The sequence below is a fragment of the Notamacropus eugenii genome, chromosome 6, assembly GCF_028372415.1.
Source record: "Notamacropus eugenii isolate mMacEug1 chromosome 6, mMacEug1.pri_v2, whole genome shotgun sequence".
NCBI lineage: Eukaryota > Metazoa > Chordata > Mammalia > Diprotodontia > Macropodidae > Notamacropus > Notamacropus eugenii.
The window spans coordinates 165,780,725-165,797,599 of record NC_092877.1 but is presented as its reverse complement, the minus strand read 5'-3'; positions in this window follow the sequence as shown (position 1 = coordinate 165,797,599).

Genomic DNA, 16,875 nt, shown 5'->3' with positions numbered 1-16,875 from the left:
CTTGTCAAAAGACCTAGATCAAGACCCCCATCTACATCATTCATAGAAGTATCCATGTAGAGAAGATCACAGCCCCTTTGAAGTATATAAGTATTGATGTTAACTATCAGAAATAAACAATAATGCGTCACAGTCAATAAAAAAAAGGTTGTTGGAAAATGGCACAAATCAGCATCAGGATAACTGTGGAGTAAACCTGTAAAAAGTGATTTTTTTCTTCTTCATGTCAGTATCTAAGCTTTGCATGGGAAATTTGGTATCAAAAACCCCTGCTTAAATTCTCAGATCTATTGCTACTGTGCGACATTCAGCTGGTTATTTGCCTTTCATCTATAAAGTACTTGGTTTGAATTCAATGATCTCAAAGGCCCCTTCTATCTCTAAACCTATGATTTTATCATTAATAAATTCCTACTGAAGTATAAATAATAACATTACAGACACTTATTATGCACCTGTTATAGATGAGGCTACCTGTTCCATGCTAAAAACCAACTAAGATAGAATCGTTTCTGCTTTACTTGATTGTGTTTAAATAAATGAATGAAAAATAAATTATTAAGCACTTACTCTGTGCAAAACACAAACAAGATAGTAGAACAAGATTTTCTCATTCAGCATTTATTAAGCACCTACTATATGCCAAGCATTGTGCTAAGTACTAGGATATGGAAAAAAAGGCAAGAGACAATTCTTACCCCCAAAGAGTTCATAATCACAAGGAGAGACAACATACAAAAAATATATACAGACAAGCTGTATATAGGACAAATAGGAAGTAATTAACAAAAGTATTGAACTGGAATGAAAAGGGGCTAGGGAAGACTTCCAGTAAAAGGTGAGATTTTAATTGAGACTTAAAGGAATTCAGGGAAGTCTGTTGTCCAAGCAGAAGACGGAAAGAGTTCTAGGCTAGGCAAAAGTGGGGGACAATCCATATGGGGGGGTTTCAACTGCAAGTCACATGGAATGTCCCAGTCATTCTAAAACTACCTGTGAATACATCTTTTTTAGAGTCATTTCCATGAATAAAATCATATCCTTTTCTGACGGTGAACCATGTTATGTGTCAAGGACTTTGAAAACTTCCTAGGTCTTCAGTAGATTTGTCTAGTGGGTTGGTGAGGGGGAGCACAAGGCAGGGTTAAAGACCCTGTAAAGGGAGTTTCTAGGCTCCATCTTCATGAGAGTTGCTTCCTTGGATACAGAATAGCTGGCTTTAAAGTGGGCTGCTGGTCTGGACGGGGGAAGACGGTTTCTGGTCAGGGTTCTTACGTTTACCTGCTTATCTCTGGTTGGTGTTGGAATTGGTAGGAATGTCTAGCTTTACTCCTCAGGTTGCTCCCTTGAGGTTCAATAGGCTAGGGTGGAGATGGGTGGGAACTTTTGACTCTGGGTGCCTCTTTTAGAGTCTGAGTGGAGGTGGTGGTTCAAATAGTTTGAGCCAAAGTCTTCTCTTAAGCTCCAGCCTGTTGGCTTGCTTGGCCTTTTAATAATAGCTGGTTGTCAGTGCCTGCCCCTTTTCCACTGGAGTTGCTCCCTCAGATGATGCCTGTGGGGACTGGGCTGTCAGCAAAACTGGTTTTAGAGGGACAATGTCTCAAAGTGGGAAAAGCGTTGGAGTTGATCTTAGAGAAGACCTGAATTCAAATTCTGCCTCTGACTCATTAACTGTGTTATTGTGGGCAAGTTTGTGTGCACATTGGTGTGCCTCAGTTTGCTGATCTCTACAATGGGTGTAATAAAAGTTGTCGTTCCTACAGTTGTGAGGACCATATAAGATAATATGAATGAACCAGCTGGCAAATGTTAAAGTATTATATAAATTTCAGCTATAATTAGGTTGTATGATCATACAGTTTCACCATAGATTGAGAATTAGAGATTGTTAAGTACTCTCTAGGCCCACCCCCCTCATCTTACAAGTGAGGATCCATTTAAAATCATCCAGATGAAAAGAGACTGGTTTGGAACCCTGACTGTTTTACACCAAATCCAGGTATCTTTTCACTGGACCTCATTATTTCATGAACTATTAAAATCCCATTTAATGTTATCTTCTATTATTGAAGAGCTCTTGTATACTAGTCAAAGTGAACTCACTAATAACTTCAGTGATAGGTTTGGGTTACTTTAGAATACAACTCAGATATTCCTCCCTTCCTAGATTTATCCAGGATTCACAAAAGTGTTTTAAAGCTAATTTGTCTCACAGTTTTCATTCTTAACTGGGAAAGAGAAAGAAAGAAGTTCTTACTCTATGGTTTAAAAAAACAAACAAACCAAAAAACAAAGAAATGAGTTTGGTGCTTTAATCTCCTTCCTCTCTTCTCCCTCCCACATCCAAATGTTGAAAAAAAAAACTACTTGCACTGCCTAAGTGATTTCCTAAGGAGGAAAGAGCTGCTGCAGGAGGCCCAGTGTTAATATGCACTGAGTGTTGCCATGGGATACAGTCTTAGCAAGAGTATTTGCAGAGCAGATGGACTAAAGCTAAATAAAGTCTTACAGGTACTAAACGAGGAGTTTTCTATATATCTTGCCACCAAACAATGGGGGTGATATGAACATTCTACTGAGTTGGGGAAAACTCAACAGTTTTCATTTCTCTGTGAGACCCCTACCCAACCAAGCCCTCATTCTAGTGCTGCATCATTGAAGTTTCTGTGGATATGGCTGGGTGGGTTGGTGGGAGTGTCCCTACAGCTCAGAAGCTAGGACCACTTCCGATACATCCTATGATAATGGGAAGCCTTCAAGTACAGGCCTGCCTGCAAAACTGTAGACCTGCCATTTGAGGACCAGACTAGCTCAGATTTGACATCTCCACCTGGCTGATGACACAGGATGATGAATTTTTCAGTCCCCCAAATTTCCAAAGATAATTTACCTAAAAGGTTTGACCTGTATTGGTGACAAGGAAAATGCATGCCTTTAGCATATGTTTTTAATCATAAAACAATATTTTTGACCATTTGGAGAGTTTTGATGTTTGGTTTGATGGTAGGTCCTCTAATATGCCTTAAAACTATAGATGTAAATTTTGATAATTATATGGTAGTGCTCTTAAATGAAACAGGTGGTGAGTTTTCAAGAACTGTTTTTAAAAAGTCACTGTACTATTTTACAAGTCTGAATTGATACTTCTCCCTCTCACATATTATAAACAAAAAAAATCTCTTTTTTTGTGACCATCCTTCTAATATCTCCAGTCTATAGCTCTGAGAGCAGATCACTGAAAGGAATGGGGAATCCTATTTAAATCCCACTAAAAATAGACCTCTTGGACCAACTTGTTTACCTAAGTCATCCTCACTGGGTGGCTGTTGGACATGCCACATTGATTTTTTACTAAACATATCAGCATTATTTTAATTGCCATTAAATCCTAAGAAGCCTTTCAGTGAATTACCTAGTTTTCCCAAGAATGTATAATACCTTTTAGGCTGTCTGTGGACTGAATACATGGGTTATATACAGTGAGAATTTCTATGGCAACAGCAGATGTGCTCAGTGGAGATGCATTGATTTACTAATCCCTAAACAGAGGTATTTGGTGAGAATATTTACTTGAGAATCATATGTATAAATAGGAACTTTTGAATTATTATTGACATTTACTGAATTCCAGCAATAAGGCAATCTTCTACAGAACAAAGATTTTTTTAAAGTCCCTGCCTGTGGGCTAGTAATCTAAATAAGGCAGACTTCAAGTGAGAGACAAAAATGTAACTGGGAGGAAATAGAATGATAACACAATGGCAGTGAAAGCTCTTGTTATTAAATGTCCAGAGATTTGCAGTCCCACAGCAATAGTATTTGGAAAGGCTTTACAAAGTATATCTCTCTGTGAGAGCTTGTGGATAAAATGTGATAATGTATGGAAAGCACTTTGTGAGCCTTAAAGCTGTATATGAACATAAGCTATTGTTATTATTTTCTTTTTATGGTGCATGCATATATTTGTATATGTGTGTACAAGTATATTAATATATCTAATCTACTATATGAAAGTCACTGTTTTAGGCACTGGGGATACAGAGACAAAACATGTCACTGTCCTCAGGATTGCATTTACTGCCCCCCTTCCACCCTCATCCCAGCAGGGATAAAATTTATTAATAAATAAGTATATTTTTGAGGATTTGAAGAACAGGAGAATTTGAACAACAAAAGCTGCAGCTCCCCAAATATAATTCAATGACCTACCCTTTTGGAGTGTCCGCCAAAGCACAAGCTATTTTCATAGTAATACTAAAATGTTTTAATTTCTAATACAATAAGTATTAATAGCTATAAGCCTCGCAGAAGGGAAGAAGCACTGATTAAGTGCCTACTATGTGCCAAGGTCTATGCTAAGAACTTAAGAAATATCCCATTTGATTCTCACAATAACACTAGGAGGTTAGTGCTGTTAGTATTCCCATTTTGCAGCTAGGGAAACAGAAGCAGACAGAAGTTAAGAGACTTGCTCAAGGTCACACAGAAAGTATCTGAGGCACATAAACTCAAGTCTTGCTAACTCCAGGTCTTGTGCTTTATCCACAGATTCATCCTCTGTAAATTTTAAGAATGTTAAAGAGTAGATTCAAGCTTTGGTAACAAAAGTCATTATTTAACAAAAATTGCTAGGAAAACTAGAAAACAGTACAGCAGAAACTAGGTATAAATCAACATCTCATACTGTACACTACAATAAAGTCAGAAGGAGTACATGATTTACACATAAAGGGTGATACCATAAGTAAATTAAAAGAACATGAAATAGTTTATTTTTTATATCTAAGGATAAGGGAAGAATTAAGGACCAAAGAAAATATAGAGAGAGAGCATTATAAAATATAAAATTGAAAATTTTGATTAAATAAAATTAAGTTTTTACACAAACAAAAACTATGCAATAAAAATTAAAAGGAAAGTAGAAAACTGGGGGAAATTTTTGCAATAATTATCTCTGATAAAGACCTAATTCCTCAAATATATAGAGAACTGAGTTAAATTTATAAAAATATAAGCCATTCAATTGATAAATGGTCAAAGGATATAACAGCCAATTTTGAGACGAAGAAAGCAAAGATATCTATAGTCATATGAAAAAATGCTCTAAATCATTATTGATTAGAGAAATGCAAATTAAAACAGCTCTGAGGTACCACCTCACATCTATCAGATTGGCTAATACGACAAAAAAGGAAAATGATAAATGTTGGAGGGCATGTGGGAAAGATGAGACATTCTTGCATTGTTGGTAGTGTTCTAAACTGATCCAATCATTCTGGAGAGCAATTTAGTACTATATCCAAAGGGCTATAAAACTGTACATATCTTTTGATCCAGCAGTACCACTGCTAGGTCTATATCCCAAAGACATCCAAAAAAAGGGAAATGGACTTATTTGTACAAAAATATTTATAGCAACTTTTTTTTTGTGGTGGTGAAGAATTGCACATGTAGAAGATGCCCATCAGTTGGGCAATGACTAAACAAGCTGTGGTATATGATTGTAAAGGAATATTATTGTGCTGTAGGAAATGAAAAGCAGGACGATTTCAGAAAAACCTGGAAAGACTTACATGAACTGATGCATAGTGAAATGAACATAACCAGGAGAACGTTGTGTGCAGTAATAGCAATATTGTTCAATAAAGAATTGTAAATGACTTGGCTATTCTCAGCAATACAATGATCCAAGACAATCCCAAAGGACTCATGATGATGCTTGTTATATACCACCAGAACAAGAATTGATACTTTCTGAATACAGATTGAAGCATGTTATTTCTTTCTTCCTTTTTTCCTTCCTTCCTTCTTTTTTTTATTTGAGTCTTCTTATACAAAATGACTAATATGCAAATGTTTTACATGATTGAACATGTATAAACCATATTGGATTGCTCACCGTCTCAGGGAGGAGGGGAAAGGAGGGAGAGAGAGATAGAATTTAAAACTCAAAACTTTAAAAACAAATGGTAAAATTTATTTTAATATATAATTGGGGAAAATAGTATATATATGAAAATATGTTAAGATTTTAAAAAATGAAAAGGAATCCTAAGAACAAAGTTTGAGAACCACTGGATTAGAGGTTCAGGAAAAATTTCTCACAACAGATGGTATATGAGTCAAACCTTGAAGAAAGTGGGACATGAATGTTAAGTTCAAAGGAAAAGAAGCAGGTCAGTTTGACTAGAACACAGAGTTTATGAGGGAGAACAATAGATCAGTGTGAAAAGAAAGATTGAAATCACACTATGAGAGGCTTTAAATATCAAATACAGAATTTGAGGTGCAGTGGTGAACCAAGAGTCAAGAAGAGCTAAGTTCAAATCTGGCCAAGACACTTAATAGCTGTGTGACCCTGGGCAAATTTTAACCCTGTTTACTTCAGGACATCTGTAAAATGAACTGGAAAAGGAAATGAGAAACCATTCCAGGACCTTTGCCAAAAAAGGCAAAAATGGGTTCATAAAAGAGTCAGACATGACTGAACAACAACAGAGAAATTGTATTTTAGAGGTATGAAAGCCCCACTGAATATTCTTGAATAGGAAACTGAAGTGTTAAGCCTTGTGCTCTTGAAATATTTTTAAAATAGATATTCATTTTTATTTTTTGTTTGTTTTTACAGCACCTAAATTTTTCCCTTGTAAACTTTCCCCTCTCCCCTACCATTACATTACAACAAAGGTTTTTTTTAAAGAAGTAAAAAGAGGAACAAAGAATATATTTCCATTTAAAAAATGATCAATATGTTGGAAAAATCTGAAATTATATGTAATGATCCATTCCTTTGGACCCTCCCCTTAACACTTAAACAAAAAGAGTAGAGGGAGATATTTTCTCATATCTGTTCTTTGGGGCCAAGCTTGTTCTTAATGATTTTGCAAAATTTTCAATTGTTTTGTGGTTGTTCTTTCCATTCACATTATGTATATTGATTTCTTGGCTCTACTGGCATCAGTTTGCATTAGTTCATAAAATCTTTCTGTGCTTCTCTGTATTCAGTGTATTCATCCTTCCTTACAAACAGTAATATTTCATTACGTTTGTATACCACAGTTTGTTTAGTCAATCCCCAATAGATGGGAATAAACTTTGTTTCCAGTCTTTTCTTGTCACAAAAAATGTTGTGTAAACATAGGGTGTCCCAAAAATCTTAGTGCAAATTTAATCGTTAATTACTTCACAGACATAAATGCTACAAATGTATAAAAAATTTGAAAGGTTATTGATTTATTTTTTAATATTAATGTTTTTATTAAAATGTAATATAACCACCAGCTTAGGTGATATAATGCTTTGATTATTGAACTTTGTAAAAAAGCTCATCAGTTACTGCTCAGTAAATGAGAGTTTTATATCTGTAACCCTAGTCTTACAATTATCCAAACAAAGAGGTTTTGATAGTTTTTACAAAACCCAATAAGAAAAAGGCTACTAGAGACCAAGGTGGTCTAGCAAAAAGGATTTTTTTTTTCACAGATTTACCAGTATGAAATTCATACAGAGAGTGGCATACTTAATGACAAAGTGAACTGTCTTGTTAAAATTGTAATTAAAGATGTATTCAAAATTAACAAAACGAGGTAAGTTAAAAAGCAATTGAAATAATCAAGCTTTCAAATAGATACTATTTTCAATTTCTTACATTTGTACTTAAAAGTTACTAAAGCTCAAAACTGCACCAAGACTTTGGGAACATCTTGTATTTTGTTGTATATTGGGAAATTTTTGTTCTGTTTTGTTTTCTTAGTGACTTCCTTGGGAATTTTGCCTTGTTGTGAAATGTCTGGGTTAAGGGGTATGTACATGATAGTCATTTTATTTGTATAATTCCAAATCAATTTCCAAAATGGCTGCATTAATTCACAAATTCGCCAACAATGCCATAGAGTAATTATGTTTGCACAACCTCTGCAACATAATAATAACTGGCATTTATATATAACATCAAGATAAGACATATCTTTTCTCGTCTGATTATTTCAACAACACTGCAAGAGAGTTGTTGTTAATTATACTTACTTTCACAAATGAAGAAACAGAGGCTAACCCAGGTTAAGTGACTTGTCTGGGGTCTAAGGGTTATTAGGTGTCTGAGGAAGGATTTGAATTCACATGTTTTTAAGATGTAAATTTATTTGTTTATTTTTAGTTTTCAACATTCTTTTCTATAAGATTTTGAGTTCCAAAATCTCTCCCCATCTTTCACCACCTCAGATGGCATGCATTCTGATTACCCCTTCCCTGAGTCTGATTTCCATTTTATCATCTTCCCCTCTTATTCTCTTCCCCTTTGTTTTCTTGAAGGTTAAGATAGATTTCTATTTTTCATGTGTATCTTATTTCCCAGTTGCATGTAAAGACAATTTTTTAACGTTGGTTTTTAAAACTGTGAGATCCAGATTTTCTCTCTTTTTTCCTCCCCTGTCAACCCCATTGAGAAGACAAGCAATTCAATATAGGTTATACATGTGTAGTTATGTAAAACACTTCCATAATAGTCATGTTATGAAAAACTATATTTCTCTCCTCCTATTCCCGCCCCCCCCCACTAATTTATTTTTGTCCTATGACCATGTCCTTTTCATAAAGTGTTTACTTCTGACTATCCCCTTGTCCAATCTGCCCCCCTCTTATCCTTTTACCTCCTACTTTCCTGTATGGTAAGATATCCAATTGATTATGTATGTTATTCCTTCATTAAGCCAAATCTGATGAGAGTAAGGTTCACTCATTCCTTCTAATGTCCCCCTCTTCTCCTTCATTGAGAAAACATTTTCTTGCTTCTTTTACAGGATATAATTTACCCCATTCTATCTCACCCTTTCTCCTTCTCCCAATATATTCCTCTCTCACCCCTAAATTTAATTTTTTAGATATTATCCCTTCATATTCAACTCACCCTGTGCCATCTATCTATCTATCTATCTATCTATCTATCTATCTATCTATCTATCTATCTATCTATCTATCTATCTATTTATCTATCTATCTATCTAATCTATATTTCCATTTCCTCCAACTACTCTAATCCTCAGAAAGCTCTCATGAGATACAAATATCATTTTTCCATGTAGGAATGTAAACAGTATAATTTCAATAAGTCTCTTATGATTTTTATTTCCTGTTTACCTTTTCATGCTTCTCTTGATTCTTATACTTGAAAGGGAAATTTTCTATTCAACTCTGGTTTTTTCATCAAGAATGCTTGTAAGTCCTTTATTTCACTGAAATTCCATTTTCCCCCTGAAGTATTGTACTGACTTTTGCTGGGTAGGTGATTCTTGGTTTTAATCCTTGCTCCTCTGACCTCTGAAATACTATATTCCAAGCTCTTTGATCCCTTAAGGTAGAAGCTATTAGATCTTGTGCTATCCTGATTGTATTTCCACAATACTTGAATTGTTTCTTTCTGGCTACTTGCAATACTTTCTACTTGACTCGGGAACTCTGGAACTTGGCTAAAATATTCCTAGGAGTTTTCACTTTCGGGTCTCTTTCCAGAGGCAATAGGTGGATTCTTTCCATTCCTATTTAACCCTCTGCTTCCAGAATATCAGGGAAGTTTTCTTTGATGATTTCTTGAAAGATGATGTCTAAGCTCTTTTTTGATCATGGCTTTCTGGTAGTCCAATAATTTTTTAATTATTTCTCCTGGATCTGTTTTCCAGATCATTGGTTTTTCCAATGAGATATTTCACATTGTCTTCCTTTTTTATTCTTTTGGTTCTATTTTACAATTTCTTGATTTCTCATAAAGCCATTAGCTTCCATTTTCTCCATTCTAATTTTTCAGGTTGTCTTGGGCTGGGTTCTGTAACTTTAGAATTTGTTTAGAGTAATTTTTACAGGTACTTGAAGGACATTGGGGGAGAGCTCAGGGAAGTCCCTCCTTTTTGTTTGCCATCAAAAAAAAGATGAATGAATGTGGTGAATGAAAGTGGTGGCTGTGTGATTGAGAAGAGACAGAAATAATAAGACAGTGCCATATAAGGACCTCTATTGTGGAGATAGAATGAATAAGGTTTGGCAACTTTTGAATGTGGAGAGTGACGGAGAGTGAAGAGGTGAGGTTGACTTTGCAGTATTTATAAACAATATCACACATGAATAAGAACTGGGAGAGGGACTGAATGTATAGATCCATTGGCATAGGGAACTCATAACTGAGGAAACTCCCCCTATCAATACATGCATGAATCTTTTCTACAGCTTAGTGTCTTAAAGAATTTCCCAGAAGGGGGTGGAGCCAAGATGGGGGAGTAGAAAGACACACATATGGAGGCTGCCCCCGCACAGCTCATAAAACACCTGTAGAGAGGGACTCTCAACAAATTTTGGAGGAGCAGAAGTGGAGAACAAGAGAGTAGAGTTCCAGCCCAGGGTGACCTGAAAGACCCACAGGAAACATCAGTTCCACCCGGTTGCGGACCAGAGTGTGGAGCCCAGCCCAGCCTTGGCCACGCTCACAGAAGGTGGAATCTCCAGTCCTAGAATTCCCAGTCCCAGCAGCAGAGGGTCCAGAGATCCCTCAACCTACAGGTGCCAAAGGTCAGTGACAGGGTTTATTCAGCTGGTCAGGAAGGGAGAAGGGCCTTCACAACAGGCAGGTGGCAAGAGTTCTCAGGGAAGCCCCTACAGCAGCCTGAGACCATAGCTGGATCATAAAAACCTCTGGGGGCACTGAAAAGCTGAGTCTTACCTCAGCCCTGTGTAGACGCCCTGATGCAGCTGGTCTTTGTCTCACACTGAATGGAGGCCTTGCCCCCCCAGCTTGAGTGAATCCTCCCCCCCCACCCCCCCCCCCCCCCAGTGCTAGCTTGGCGGAACTGGAGGTCAGATGCCTGTGGAGAGGAAACGCTGCTAAGATTCTGGGCACAAAAATCCTTCCCTGCGCCCAGACCAGCACACACTTGACTGTGCCACCTTCGAGGAACTGGTATCTTATAGGTCCCCAGAGTATACCCTACTCTTGACAAAGGACCCAAAAGTCAAATAACAAAAAATGCCCAAAAAGGGGAGAAAAATAAGACCATAGAAGGTTACTTTCTTGGTGAACAGATATCTCCTCCCATCCTTTCAGATGAGGAAGAACAATGCTTATCATCAGGAAAAGACATAAAAGTCAAGGCTTCTGTATCCCAAACATCTAAAATAAATATTTAATGGGCTCAGGTCATGGAAGAGCTCAAAAAGGATTTTGAAAATCAAGTTAGAGAGGTAGAGGAAAAACTGGGAAGAGAAATGTGAGAGATGCAAGAAAAGCATGAAAAGTGGGTCACCACTGTGCTAACGGAGACCCCAAAAAATGCTGAACAAAATAACACCTTTAAAAATAGGCTAACTCAATTGGCAAAAGAGGTCCAAAAAGCCAATGAGGAGAAGAATGCTTTCAAAAGAAGAATTAGCAAAATGGAAAAGAAGGTTCAAAAGCTCACTGAAGAAAATACTTCTTTCAAAATTAGAATGGAACAGATGAAGGCTAATGACTTTATGAGAAATCAAGAAATCACAAAACAAAGCCAAAAGAATGAAAAAATGGAAGATAATGTGAAATATCTCATGGGAAAAACAATTGACCTGGAAAATAGATCCGGGAGAGACAATTTAAAAATTATGGGACTACCTGAAAGCCTTGATCAAAAAAAGAGCCTAGACATCATCTTTCATGAAATTATCAAGGAAAACTGCCCTGAGATTCTAGAACCAGAGGGCAAAATAAGTATTGAAAGAATCCACAAATCACGTCCTGAAAGAGATCCAAAAAGAGAAACTCCTAGGAACATTGTGGCCAAATTCCAGAGTTCTCAGGTTAAGGAGAAAATATTGCAAGCAGCTAGAAAGAAACAATTCAAGTACTATGGAAATACAATCAGGATAACACAAGATCTAGCAGCTTCTACATTAAGGGATCGAAGGGCATGGAATATCATATTCCAGAAGTCAAAGGAACTAGGACTAAAACCAAGAATCACCTACCCAGCAAAACTGAGTATAATACTTCAGGGGAAAAATTGTCTTTCAATGAAATAGGAGACTTTCAAGCATTCTTGATGAAAAGACCAGAACTGAAAAGAAAATTTGATCTTCAAACACAAGAATCAAGAGAAGCATGAAAGGGTAAACAGCAAAGAGAAGTCATAAGGGAGTTACTAAAGTTGAACTGTTTACATTCCTACATGGAAAGACAATATTTGTAACTCTTGAAACTTTTTTCAGTATCTGGGTAGTTGGTGGGATTACACACACACACACACACAGAGAGAGAGAGAGAGAGAGAGAGAGAGAGAGAGAGAGAGAGAGAGAGAGAGAGAGAGAGAGAGAGAGAGCAGGGTGAATTGAATAGGATGGGATCATATCTTAAAAAAATGAAATTAAACCGTGAGAGAGAAATATATTAGGAGGAGAAAGGGAGAAATGGAATGGGGCGAATTTTCTTCTCATAAAAGAGGCAAGCAAAAGACTTGTCAGTGGAGGGAAAAAGAGGGGAGGTGAGATAAAAAACATGATGCTTATTCTCATCACATTCGAGTAAAGGAAGGAATAAAATGCACACTCATTTTGTTATGAAAACCTATCTTACAATACAGGAAAGTGGGGGAGAAGGGGATCAGCAGGGTGGGAGGGATGATGGAAGGGAGGGCAGTGGGAGGAGTCAGCAATTTGAAGTCAACACTCTTGGGGAGGGACAGCATCAAAAGAGAGAATAGAAGCAATGGGGGGGCAGGATAGGATGGAGGGGATTATAGTTAGTCTTACACAACACGACTATTATGGAAGTCATTTGCAAAACTACACAGATATGGCCCGTATTGAATTGCCTGCCTTCCCAAAGGGAATGGGTGGGAAGGGAGGGATGGGGAGAAGTTGGAACTCAAAGTTTTAGGAACAACTGTTGAGTATTGTTCTTGCAACTAGGAAGTAGAAATACAGGTAATGGGGTATAGAAAGTTATCTTGCCCTACAGAACAAAAGAGAAGATGGGGATAGGGAAGGGAGGGATGATAGAAGAGAGGGGATATTGGTGATAGGGGCAATCAGAATCCTTGGTGTTTTGAGGTGGGGGGAGGGGACAAATGGGGAGAAAATTTGGAACCCAAAATTTTGTGGAAATGAATGTTGAAAAGCTAAATAAATAAATTTTAAAATTCAAAAAAAAAAAAAGAATTTCCCAGAAGACTAAGAGTTTAAGAGACTTGCCTTACTGATCCCATAGCCTACTTGTGTCAGAGATGAAATGTGACCCCAGGTCTTCCTGGCTTTGAGGTTAACTCTTTGTCCCCTATACCACATTCCTTCTCTATAGTCTATATCTTTAGATACGTACCTGTTTACATCCATATATTGCATACATGTATAATGCTAAATGACAGGACTGATATCTTAAAACTCTTCTAGCTAAATCAGATTTTTTTTTGCTCAACCCCGATTTTCCTTAAATTTGACACTATTTGTCATCACTCATTTTTTTTTGGAATACTCTTCTCTTTTCTGATGTACCATGTTACCTTGTTTTAATACTACTCTGCCAATTCTCAATTTCCTTCGTTTCCTTGGTTATGCTCCCCTCAATCATGTCTCTGTCCTGAACCACCTGGGATAAATGGCCCTGCATTAAAAAACCAAGTAGAAAGTTAGAAGAACATGATAACCCTTTGACTGCATCTTTTGCATGCATTGATTACACCTTTATTTTCTCTTTGTTGCTCAGCACATCAAAAGTGAGTCCATGAACACTCTAAACTCATTTCATCCTATGTAATATTTAATGCCACCTCTGAGCACAGAAAATCACCTTCAGCTTTTCCTCTGCTTGGCCCCATTGATCTCAATTATCCAAATATGGTTCTCATTTCCTTGACAAAGATTCACTTTTCAGTCAGCTATTAAATAGTTTACCTACATGAATGTGAAGATCAAATTTCTTTGGAAAGGAGTAATTTCACAGAGTACACAGCCTATATTTTTCACTAGTGTAGAAACCTTACATGTGACCATCAGTACTTGGAATTCCTTGAATGCTATCCTATCACTTATTCTTCCTAACCAATATATGGAATATATTCATCAAGAACCTAGTCTCTGTCCTCTTTTGTCCCTCTTCTATATTTATTATTTCGGGCAGCTCATTTACTGACAGGGTTTCTGCTATGGCTTCTATTCCTATTGCTCCCATAGTTATATTTCCATTTTTGTACTGTAGTATGGAGTAGTGTGGTACACTGGAAAGAACAATTCCTCTAGAGTTGGAGAATCTAGGTTTAATTTCTAAATGACTTTAGCTAAGTTATTGAGTCTTCCTGTCTCTGTTTCCTCATGTGTAAAATGAATGGGTTTGACGAAATAGTCCCAGAGGTTCTTCCAGCTCTAGATTTCTCTCACCCAGGCTCTATTCTTGTGTTCCCATTGTTCTACCAAGCACGCCCATGTGGTGCCTTGCATTTATTTCCTCATACTCAACATAGCTAAAACTTATCATTTAATTTTTTCCTTAATCAACTCCTCCATCAGATTCCCTCCTTTATTTTTCCAAAAAAAACTCTATTATGCCAACGCCTGCATTTTGGCTGTTCTTCCAGAGCCCTGAAAGGCTAATTAGTCATTGAAAGTCAGTCATTCCTAATGTCAAAATGCTATGTGTAGCCTATATTAGATCACATGCCATCTTGGGAAGGGGGTGTGGAGAGGAAAAGAGAGAAAATTTTGAACTCAAAATATAAGTGAATATTGAAACTAAAAATAAATATGTTTTTTAAAAAAGGCAGTCATTCATCCTTTGAAATGTATCTCAGATTCATCTTCTCCTCCATTCCCGTTGTTCCCATCTGGACTGGCATCGTAGCCATCTCACCAGAATATTTTAATAGTTTATCCAATGATTTCCCTGACATCATGCTCTGCTCTCTCTTAAGCATTTTTATTCGCTACCACATGGAATGGCAATGGGACAATAAGGGAAATTGCTTTTAAAATAACTGCCCGACTTTCTAAATTAAAATTATTATGATTTGCCCTAGTGGTAGTTCCTCTGCATCTCATTCAAATGAAGCAAGGGCTAGGCAGTTACTTAGGCCTTGTATGTATGTCCTAGAGTCAGTAGACAGGAGTTTAAATTCTGAGTCAGAGAATTACTACCTGAATAATTTTCAGCAGGTCCCTTCACATCTTAGAAACTGTTTTCTCATCTATAATATGCACATGATGATCCTGGCACTGCTTACCTGACAAATTTCTTGTGAGAAAACCTTGCTGGCCTTCTGGTGCTTTATAAATGAGTGTTATTATTGCTTTATTTATAGAGAGGAAATGGGCTGCTTACTTAGGCTTAACCATAGTTACTACCTGGAAGCATCAGGCTATGATGAGAAAACTGAATGCTATTAACATGTCCCTTATGTGATATCTGTCATCATAGAAATACCTTCTCCCAAAGCCTGACTGTTAAAACTGATGGTTTTAGCAACTTCTTTTCTTCCCATGTTTACTCCTAGAATAACTGAGTCTCTTTGCTTTAGAGCTGGAGGGTGCCACAATGGACATGGAGTTCAGATATAGATATTACAGATATATAAACTAAGGCTCTAAAGCTAAGTAAATTAACCAAGATCATCACACAGATCCTACCATAGTTAGGGAATACATTCAGATTTCTTGCTGCCCTGCGCCTGTCCTCTTCCTTCCTCTATTTCATATCCCCGGCTATTGCCAGTTGTCCTGACTTTTGTCTTACAATTAGTCTCTGATGAGCTCTGAAGGAGACAGTGAGGCTGAGGACTTTGTACAACTCTGCCTCACTTAAATCCTATTCATACCAAGTGAGGATGCCCCCACCCTGTGATGTCATCAGTCCTTTTTGAAAATAAAAGATAATACTACCTTTTGATTTCATATTTCTGAATAGTTGCACACTGTTACTTGAGTGGGATTTTCATTTTTAAACCTTTTTCAACTTCAAATTATAATCTTTGTAACTAAAAACGGTAAACATTGAAATACTGGAAATTTGTTAAGATGTGCAGCTTTGTTTAGCTTAAAACTAGAGAAGACCTTACTTAGGCCAACTAAGAAAAGACATTATCATGCCCCGGGAAAAAGGTTGGAAGAATTTATTTTAACTGTGTAAGTCAAATACAGTGTATTTCTTTGAGTCATGGTGGCATTCATAATGATTTTACTTATATTTAACTCATAATACTCTTATTCCACTATTTTGTGCAAGTGTATCTGGAGCTGGAAGGAACCTCAGTGATCATTTAGTCCAACCCACTGATTTTACAGATGGGGGAACTGAGACCCAGGAAACTTAAGCAACTTAGCTAAGACTGCCCAGAAGTTAAGCCTAGGTTAAGCCAATTCCAGAGGCATTGTTCTTTCTGACATATCCCACTACTCTATTCAACAGCATGAAAATGTAACTTTTAGAATTAATTTTAGCTGAATGAGTACAAAAGAAGTTAATATCATTTATATTTTACTTGCACAAAAGAAGTACTGGCAATCAGAAAAAAATAAACCTGAAGCCTCTAATATTGAATGTAGTGTTGTATTTTTACCAAAGTTGGCTTTCATGAAATTATGATGTAGTAGAAAGAAATTTGAAGTCAGAGGAACTGGGTACAAATCTCAGCTTTGCTACTTAATAACCATGTGATCCTAGGTAAGTTCAGTCAAAAATGCCTTGTTTTAAAATGAGGGGGGTTGATAAGATTCATTCACTTATTCAATAAGGATTTATTAGGCATCTACTCTGGGTTAAGTACTGGGAACATAAGGTCACAAACATAAATAGACTTTGCCTTCAAGAAGTTTACCTTCAGCTAGTAAAATCTAGGTAAACTCTTAGATCTATCCCAGCTTGAGGTCCTGTGAGTC